Below are 9020 nucleotides of genomic sequence, written 5' to 3'. Positions count from 1 at the left end.
TTATTATATATAAATAGATGTTATATTATTACATTATCATGATATTATGATGTATTAATATATCTTAATATGATATATATATACATTTAAATGTCGTTATAACGATAATCGTTACATATATGCCTCGTTTCGAAATTCTTAAGTTAGTAATCTTGTTTTTACATATGTAGTTAATTGTTAATATACTTAATGATATGTTTACTTATCATAATATCATGTTAACTATATATATAACCATATATATGTCATCATATAGTTTTTGCAAGTTTAACGTTCGTGAATCACCGGTCAACTTGGGTGGTCAATTGTCTATATAAAACCTATTTCAATTAATCAAGTCTTAACAAGTTTGATTGCTTAACATGTTGGAAACACTTAATCATGTAAATAACAATTTAATTATATATATATAAACATGGAAAAGTTCGGGTCACTACAAGTATCAACCACCAAAGTATTCAACAGTTTGAATAGCTTGAACAATTGTTGTTTAGAAATTGGTTTCCCTTTGCTGGTATGGTTAACATTCATATCAGATGTTCTCTTAAAAGAAACATTGTGTGTTTCACGCCTAGCTTTCCACACTCCTCCACTAGATCTTCTCATCAATGGTATATTTTTGTTGGTCTCTTAAAAGAAACTGGTATATTTTCAATGATATTTTCAATGATATTTTCATTGATGGGTTCAAGTACTGCTCGTGTTGAAGTAGTTTCATTTTCCTTTATGCTCTTGGTATTCTTGTTGGTCTTTGAGACGGATTTCGCCATATGTTGGTACGATTTTCTGTATAGCGGGTGTAAAGTACTAGTACAGAACAATATCCACCTCGCGTAGAGTGATTGTATGTCGATTGATGTTTGCCCTTGCGAAATAATCCCTGTAGACTTGGAAGACGGATGAGAGATCCATGGCGTGGCCTCAATCAATCTATGGATCAATCTGTAATTGATTCGCCTAGCGTTTTACTGCTAAGCGGTTAACGTTTTAGAGTGAGAAAGAACTGTGTGAGAGAGAAAGTGTACTCCTCTCTGACTGAAGTTCAGATATGAAATGTGGTAACCCAGGGGGTCTATTTATAGGCGTAGAATGTTTGAAATTCTTGGGATAAATGTGTCAATCGCTGATTAATTTTGTTATACGAAGTATCCGGAAGGTCGGTAGCGTATGCTAACGTGGCTGCGTGCCGCTCACACACTTAGTAAAAGGGCTTAAGCGTTGAAGCTGCCTGCAGGGCTTACGCATGAGGCTGGGCGGCCTGCTGAAGGCTGGGCGGCAAATGCTAAAATCTGCCAAGTATTGCCATCTTTTATGCTTTTTGATCCATTCTGCTATATCAAAATGATGTTTTAATGTGTGAAACCTCTAGGATACAACATTAAGTATCAAACGGCGATGTTGTTCATGCTTTTTCTCATTTATTGAAAATACCAGAATGTCATCAACACAATAACAAATTTATCTAGGTATGTCTTACACACACGGTTCATGAGATCCATGAACACTGTCGGTGCGTTCGTCAAACCAAATGACATTACTGTATTATGATGTCTGTAGCGTGTTCTGAACGCTGTCTTTGGTATATCAATCTTTTTAACTCTCATCTGATGATAACCTCACCTCAGGCCAATCTTAGAGTAACATCCAGATCCTTGTAGCAAATCAAACAGATCATTGATTCCCGGTAACGGATATCCATTCTTGATAGTCATCTTATTCAGTTCTCGGTAATCAATACAAAGTCTCATAGATCCATCCTTCTTCTTAACAAAGAGCACTGGAGCTCAAACTCTGAACTCCTCGGCCATAAAGTCCATCTATTTGCTCTATACACGGATCAAAGTATTATAACCCTAATGTTCTTCACTATGGGGAGTTCCTATTCCATGTGAGCACTTTGCTCCTCAGCTTGGCATTCATAGCCAACAACTCTTGTAGCTCTGGGGGTGCAAGTCTAAACGGTACGCGAGCTACTAGGGACGCTCCTGACACTAGGTCAATTTGGAATTCATCTTCCGGGTGAAGTGGAAGACCAGGTAACTCTTCTAGAAGGACCTTGAGAAAAATTTCTAATTGTTGGGACATCTTCCGGTCCCTTAATTACCGATTCAACTTTGCTCACATGTGCCGGAATTGCGAGACAACCTTATCTCATGTACTTCTGGACCTTTGATAAATTAAGGTAACACAACGGTATACTGATCTTATCTTTGTACATCATCGCTGGCAGCAAAAGGAATTCGAATAGCATTCTGGTCACAGCAACCTCAATTTTGTCATCAGATAACCAGTTCGTTCCAACCACGAGGTCAAAACTTCCTAGTTTAATAGTTCTATAGGGTATACATTGTCTAAGGAAGATATTGTATTCTAAATGTTGTGACAGAATTCTCTAGCGATAAAGCTTTTATCAGCACCGGTGTTGACATTATATAAACATTATGATTGATGAGTAAGAAAAAACTCGTGATGAACTTCATTGAAGTTGATGTTGAAAGCAGGGTGAGTTATCAGACTTGTCCCACATCGGTGGGGGAGAAGAACATAATACCCTTTATGAAGGAGGGTGTGAATACCTCTTCCGGTAGACTCGTATTGGAAAGCAAACCTGTGAAACTTTAGGTGGTTGAATGATAGGTAAGTCGGAAGTCAAGTAGAAAATATCTACTACGTATTGTGTGGGCTGTTACCAAAAATTCATCCTCTAAAGATGAAACAGAAATGAGTTGTGATGCATAGTAGCTAGTGGTAAATCATGGAGGTGCTAGTAGTGATGAGTAGTATTTAGTATTGGTAAGTAGAAATGGGTAGCATTAAGTAGTGTAACGAGCCGACAAAATCGTCATTGACGGCGCCGTTAACTTAGTTCCCGTTACGTGGTTATAGTCCCTAAATGAGACGCGTTTGACCAAAATTATGTCGCACTCATTTGAAACGTGCATGACTTGCAAAGTTTTAAGTTACCAAAAGGTTCGACAACATGTTTAAGTTTACAAAAGTTGTAAAGTATAAATGAAATAATTTGCGACATAATATAAGTTGTAAATCTCGAATGCTATCAATAGCGTATATATGTATGTATGCTTGACCCCAAGCAAGTAATCAAAGTGTGCGCATGTATGATTGACCTCAAGCAAGTAATCAAAGTGTATGCATGTATGCTTGACCTCAAGCATGTATAAGTGTACGCGGAAGCATGTATCAAGTAGCCAAGTATGAACCTGAGAAACATATAGAAAACAGTCAACGAAAAACGTTGGTGAAATCATAGGTGTATTTGTAAACGTTGTTTTGAACCACAAGATTTAGTATTTCCATAATGTAGATTATCTAAATCGTTTGCATTCCAAAAGTATGTTCGCGAGCACCCAATTATCAAGGCTTAACTTTCCTTCCATAGAATCCCATCACAATAGTGTTAGAACATACACTGTTTCTCGAAAATATATTTCATCCATTAACGATAGCGAACCGTCCGAATGAGGGTTTATCAAACCCGTATGGCCATACAACATAAGTTTTCGCTTACACCCGACAAGTGTAACTAATGATAATCGAATTGAAGATTTTTGTTCAAACTCGTTGTGGAATGTTTGTTCCTTCGTACTTGTGTTCAAAGTATAAAAGTAAGAAGTACAAGACATAACAAAGTATATGTTTCTCAGCCCACGATTTAAAAGAATAAAAGTTATTGAAAAGGTAGGACTATGTTCTCACCGTAGTTGCATGCCAAAGTACTTGAAATTAAACGTTGTGCAAACGAAAGTTGCTTAGCCTTGACCTAAACAAATTAGTCGTATCAATTACCGGTTATGATACAAGGTTGGTCGAAATGTGTTCAATTAGTCATATGGCTCGTTACGACTCGATTAATATAGCATGTGAATCAAGTTGTCAAGTTTCATGCGAGAATCAAGTATAAAAGCATGTTTGAACGATTGCATAAGTACTTAGTTAAGTTTGATTAAAAGTCAACTTTGGTTGGGTCAAAATCAATGAAAAATTCAACACGTTCGGGTCGGGTCTCGAACAATTTTTTTGATTTTTATAATCATATATGATCATGTTAGCACAAGTTACATGTTAATCGGAGGTACGTAGCATAGTTGGAATTAAACGAAAAATGGTCAAGTTGGATAGACCCTGACAGTTCATTTGGACAGCGTCTAGATTGGCTGGACAGTGTCCAATTGTGAAGGGCTGGACGGCATCCAAGGGTTTGGACGGCGTCCAGATTAGTGCACAGACCCTGTTTGTTGAAACACACAAGTGCACGAACCAAAACTTAAACAAACACAATTTGTGAACCAAAAACACTTAGAACATGTATCTTACACCGTTGGAAAGGTATTTTGATGAGGAAAATGACTAAGCACATTTCATCTATCAAGTTAATCATTTACAACAACAAAAACCTCATCGAATGATCGTTAAAAGTTCATTATTCAAGTTTCAAGTTTGTAAAACGCATTTCATGATTCGGTGATCCAATTTACATATATGATATGCCGTTTCGAAGGTAATTAAACATACATCGCAACTAAACACCTACAAAAAACATTGTCAAGCATTTAATGCACCAAAGGTTCGTTTTAAAATCTATCAAACCCTAACCAAGAATCAGGAATTCAATAATCATGTTAATGAGGTCTTACCAAGCCAACCAACATATCAAATTGAAGCTAATGATGCTAGTAACACATTTAACATGATAGGTTTAACATCTAACAACATTTAATCAATCAAAATCAAAGATTAAACTAACCCATTTCAAGTGTTCATGCTAGTTACACCAAATAACAAGATCGAGCATACAAATTACACACACGACATCACAATGAGCCATAGACACTAATTAACACCATTTCAAGTCTAATGGTCTAATTTATGAAAATTAGAGATTTTAAAAAGCTTACTCCAAGCTATGAAATTGGTACCAAATTGAAGAGGATGAAGAGAGGATCACGAATATGTAGTCAGATTTGTTATGAGATTCCTAGATCCGAATTAGATGATGAATCCTTGTTTGTGTGAGTTGAGAGAAAAAGGGAAGTAAGAAAGAGAAAGAGATGGTGAATGAATGAGTGGAGGTGTAGAGGTGGTTAACTACTCAACCACTAGTCACCTCTTTGGTCAAGTGGCAAAACTAGTCCCTCGAATTCGGATGCGGGTGCGTGAATTAACCAAATGAATTATTTTGAAATACACGAGAGTAAACGGGAGATGTTATAATCCAATAACAAAAATATTAAGAAGGTTAGCTAATGGAGGATATGAATCTTGATACGAACGATATTATCAAAATAAAAAAGACGGGCGTTAAAATAACTTAAAGGAAAAATGCGGGATGTTACATTACCCACACCTTAAAAGAAATTTCGTCCCGAAATTTTGTTGGAAGTAATAGTCGAAGTCTCTTCCTCGAGACCTTGTGTTGTCAATCCTACGAATAAGTGAAGTTATGTCCTTGGGTATTCCCACGAACTTTAACGGTCGGAATTTTACGTTGTATTAAAGTTTGATTTCACGATCCATAATTTCAACCGGTTCTCCTCGAAAGTGGAGTGTATCGTCGATAGCAAGCTCATCGAAAAGGATAACAAGTTCTTGTTTCGCAAGACACATCTTTAAGTTTGATACATTGAATGTAGGATGAATTAAGCTCAATTGAGTCGGAAGTTCAAAACGGTAAGCAATGGGTGCAATACGCCCCAAGATTTCAAATGGATCAGAATATTGCGGATTTAGCTTTCTACGTTTTCCGAAACGGATTACACCTTTCCGAGGTGCGATTTTTAACGTTATGCGGATACCACATGGAATTCGAAAAGTTTACGTCTAACATGGGCATAGCTCTTTTGGCGACTACGGGTCGTCTTGAGCCTTTCTTGAATTTGAACGATCTTAACGGTTATTTCATGAATGATTGTTTGGTTGTCACCTACTTCGGCTCAATGAATAGGAGAACGACATTTGTGGCCATATAGAGTTGCGAAAGGTGTGGCATTAAGACTCGAATGATAGCTATCGTTGTAAGAGGAATCAATTAAAGGCAACAATACAAGTTCGTGATATGTTTTTCAAGGTTTGAATCGTATGTTTGCTTGGTCCGTCGGTTTGTAGATGATACGCGGTACTCATGAATAATGTGGTCCCCAAAGTTCCTTGTAAAGTATTCCAAAGTCTAGAAATGATACGAGCTTCTCGTTCTGAAATAAATGGCAATGACACACTGTGCCGAGATGGAATTTCTTTAAGATACGGTTGAACAAGTTTGTTAGGACTTGAAAACATTTGCTAGAACAAGTTTCTTATCGGTTTATGAAAACGTTTGTTAGGACTATTCACCCGCGAGGTGAATACTAGTATAACGTGAAGAGTCTCTCTCCATTGAGAATTTAGATAAAGGTTTTCCTTACACGGAAGTACGAGTGTAATGTGAGAGAAGTTTCCGCCTCGATGTGAGCATATCAAGCGTTTCGTAGTTCATCGATAAAAGTGTGCGAAAACGAGATAGTATACACGTGTAACATATGTTTGAAGTTGAAAGAATTGGTCATTCATTCGGAAGCATAAAGATGGTTCGGCAATAATCAAAGGTGTGTCCTTGGTATGATTGTTGTCAATATTCCCAGAGTTCTCGGATGTCCAACAAGAAAAATGAAGTCATGTACATGGCACATGGTGGTGATTAGGTTGATCGAGTCCAATCACCATCGCGTGTCATTAGAACTTTGGTATGACTTACCATAATATAACGACGTTGATCGAGTGTCGTTATATTACGCTAACTCATACCTCCATTCCCACATCAATCCATAGAATCAAGTTCGTAAAATCGTGAAGATCTAAAATGAATAAAGTGTGACGGCATCTCTAACGTGACTCGTATTTGATCGAAAGAATTAGTGCAATTCTGAAGGTGTGTTTCCCAAGGGGAAGTGTATAAATGATTGTTCACGTCAATGCAGTTCAAGTCAAACAATAATTTCTTCAGGTACAAAAAGAATAACGAATTCTGATAACGAGTAGTACGCAATCGTAGTGATAAGTGGTGATGACGATACTCATCTAAAGTAGTGGTGGTAGTAACAAGAAGTGGGAGATAGTGAAGATCACCGGTGTAACATCGGTAGTGGTTAATGATTTCCATAGTGGTGGAAACTTTATAGTACTCGTGGATAAAAGGTTGAGACGGTGGTGAATAACAACCCGGGAGACAAGGTTCCTGAACTAGTGTAACAAATGAAGTCATCATCATCCTTACGCGTATGAATCTTGAATTCACGTGTGTTATCAGAAAGTGGTAGAATACGAGTTCGTATGATGAAAATTTGGTACCACTAAGAAGTTCACCTATGAAAGATTCAAGTATAAATGCACAAGTAGTCAAGTAAGTGCTATCTATAGCAAATACAAGGCAGAATGCAATGATTAACTATCCGGTTGTAGTCTAGATTCACTAATGCATCCTAACGACTCTGTCAGACACACTAATGCACATCCTATATCCCTACAACCAACGCTCTGATACCATCTGTAACGATCCGAATGAGGGTTTGTCAAACCCGTATGGCCATACAACATAAGTTCTCGCTTACACCCGGCAAGTGTAACTAATGATAATCGAATTGAAGATTTTTGTTCAAACTCGTTGTGGAATGTTTGTTCCTTCGTACTTGTGTTCAAAGTATAAAAGTAAGTAGTACAAGACATAACAAAGTATATGTTTCTCAGCCCACGATTTAAAAGAATAAAAGTTATTGAAAAGGTGAGACTATGATCTCATCATAGTTGCATGCCAAAGTACTTGAAATTAAACGTTGTGCAAACGAAAGTTTCTTAGCCTTGACCTAAACAAATAAGTCGTATCAATTATCGGTTATGACACAAGGTCAGTCGAAATGTGTTCAATTAGTCATATGGCTCGTTACGACTCGATTAATAAAGCATGTGAATCAAGTTGTCAAGTTTCATGTGAGAATCAAGTATAAAAGCATGTTTGAACGATTGCATACGTACTTGGTTAAGTTTGATTAATAGTCAACTTTGGTCGGGTCAAAGTCAACGAAAAAGTCAACACGTTCGGGTCGGGTCTCGGAAAATTTTTCTGAGTTTTATAATCATATATGAGCATGTTAGAACAAGTTACATGTTAATCGGAGGTGCGTAGCATAGTTGGAATTAAATGAAAAATGGTCAAGTTGGACAGACCCTGACAGTTCATTTGGACGACGTCCAGATTGGCTGGACGGCGTCCAACTGTGAAGGGCTAGACGGCATCCAAAGGTTTGGATGGCGTCCAGATTAGTGCACAGACCCTGTTTGCTGAAACACACAAGTGCACGAACTAAAACTCAAACAAACACAATTTGTGAACCGAAAACACTTAGAACATGTATCTTACACCGTTGGAAAGGTATTTTGACGAGGAAAATGACTAAGCACATTTCATCTATCAAGTTAATCATTTACAACAAAAAAAAGCTCGTCGAATTATCGTTAAGAGTTCATTATTCAAGTTTCAAGTTCGTAAAATGCATTTCATGATTTGGTGATCCAATTTACATATATGATATTCCGTTTTGAATGTAATTAAACATACATCGCAACTAAACACCTACAAACAACATTGTTAAGCATTTTATGCACTAAATGTTCATTTTAAAATCTATCAAACCCTAACAAAGAATCATGAATTCAATAATCATGTTAATGAGGTCTTACCAAGCCAACCAACATATCAAATTGAAGCTAATGATGTTAGTAACATATTTAACATGATAGGTTTAACATCTAACAACATTTAATCAATCAAAATCAAAGATTAAACTAACCCATTTGAAGTGTTCATGATAGTTACACCAAATAACAAGATCGAGCATACAAATTACACACACGACATCACAATGAGCCATAGACACTAATTAACACCATTTCAAGTCTAAAGGTCTAATTTATGAAAATTAGAGATTTTGAAAAGCTTACCCCAAGCTATGAAATTGGTACCAAATTGAAGA

This window comes from Rutidosis leptorrhynchoides, chromosome 1 (assembly GCF_046630445.1).
Source record: "Rutidosis leptorrhynchoides isolate AG116_Rl617_1_P2 chromosome 1, CSIRO_AGI_Rlap_v1, whole genome shotgun sequence".
Classification (NCBI taxonomy): domain Eukaryota; kingdom Viridiplantae; phylum Streptophyta; class Magnoliopsida; order Asterales; family Asteraceae; genus Rutidosis; species Rutidosis leptorrhynchoides.
This window is presented reverse-complemented; position numbering follows the sequence as displayed.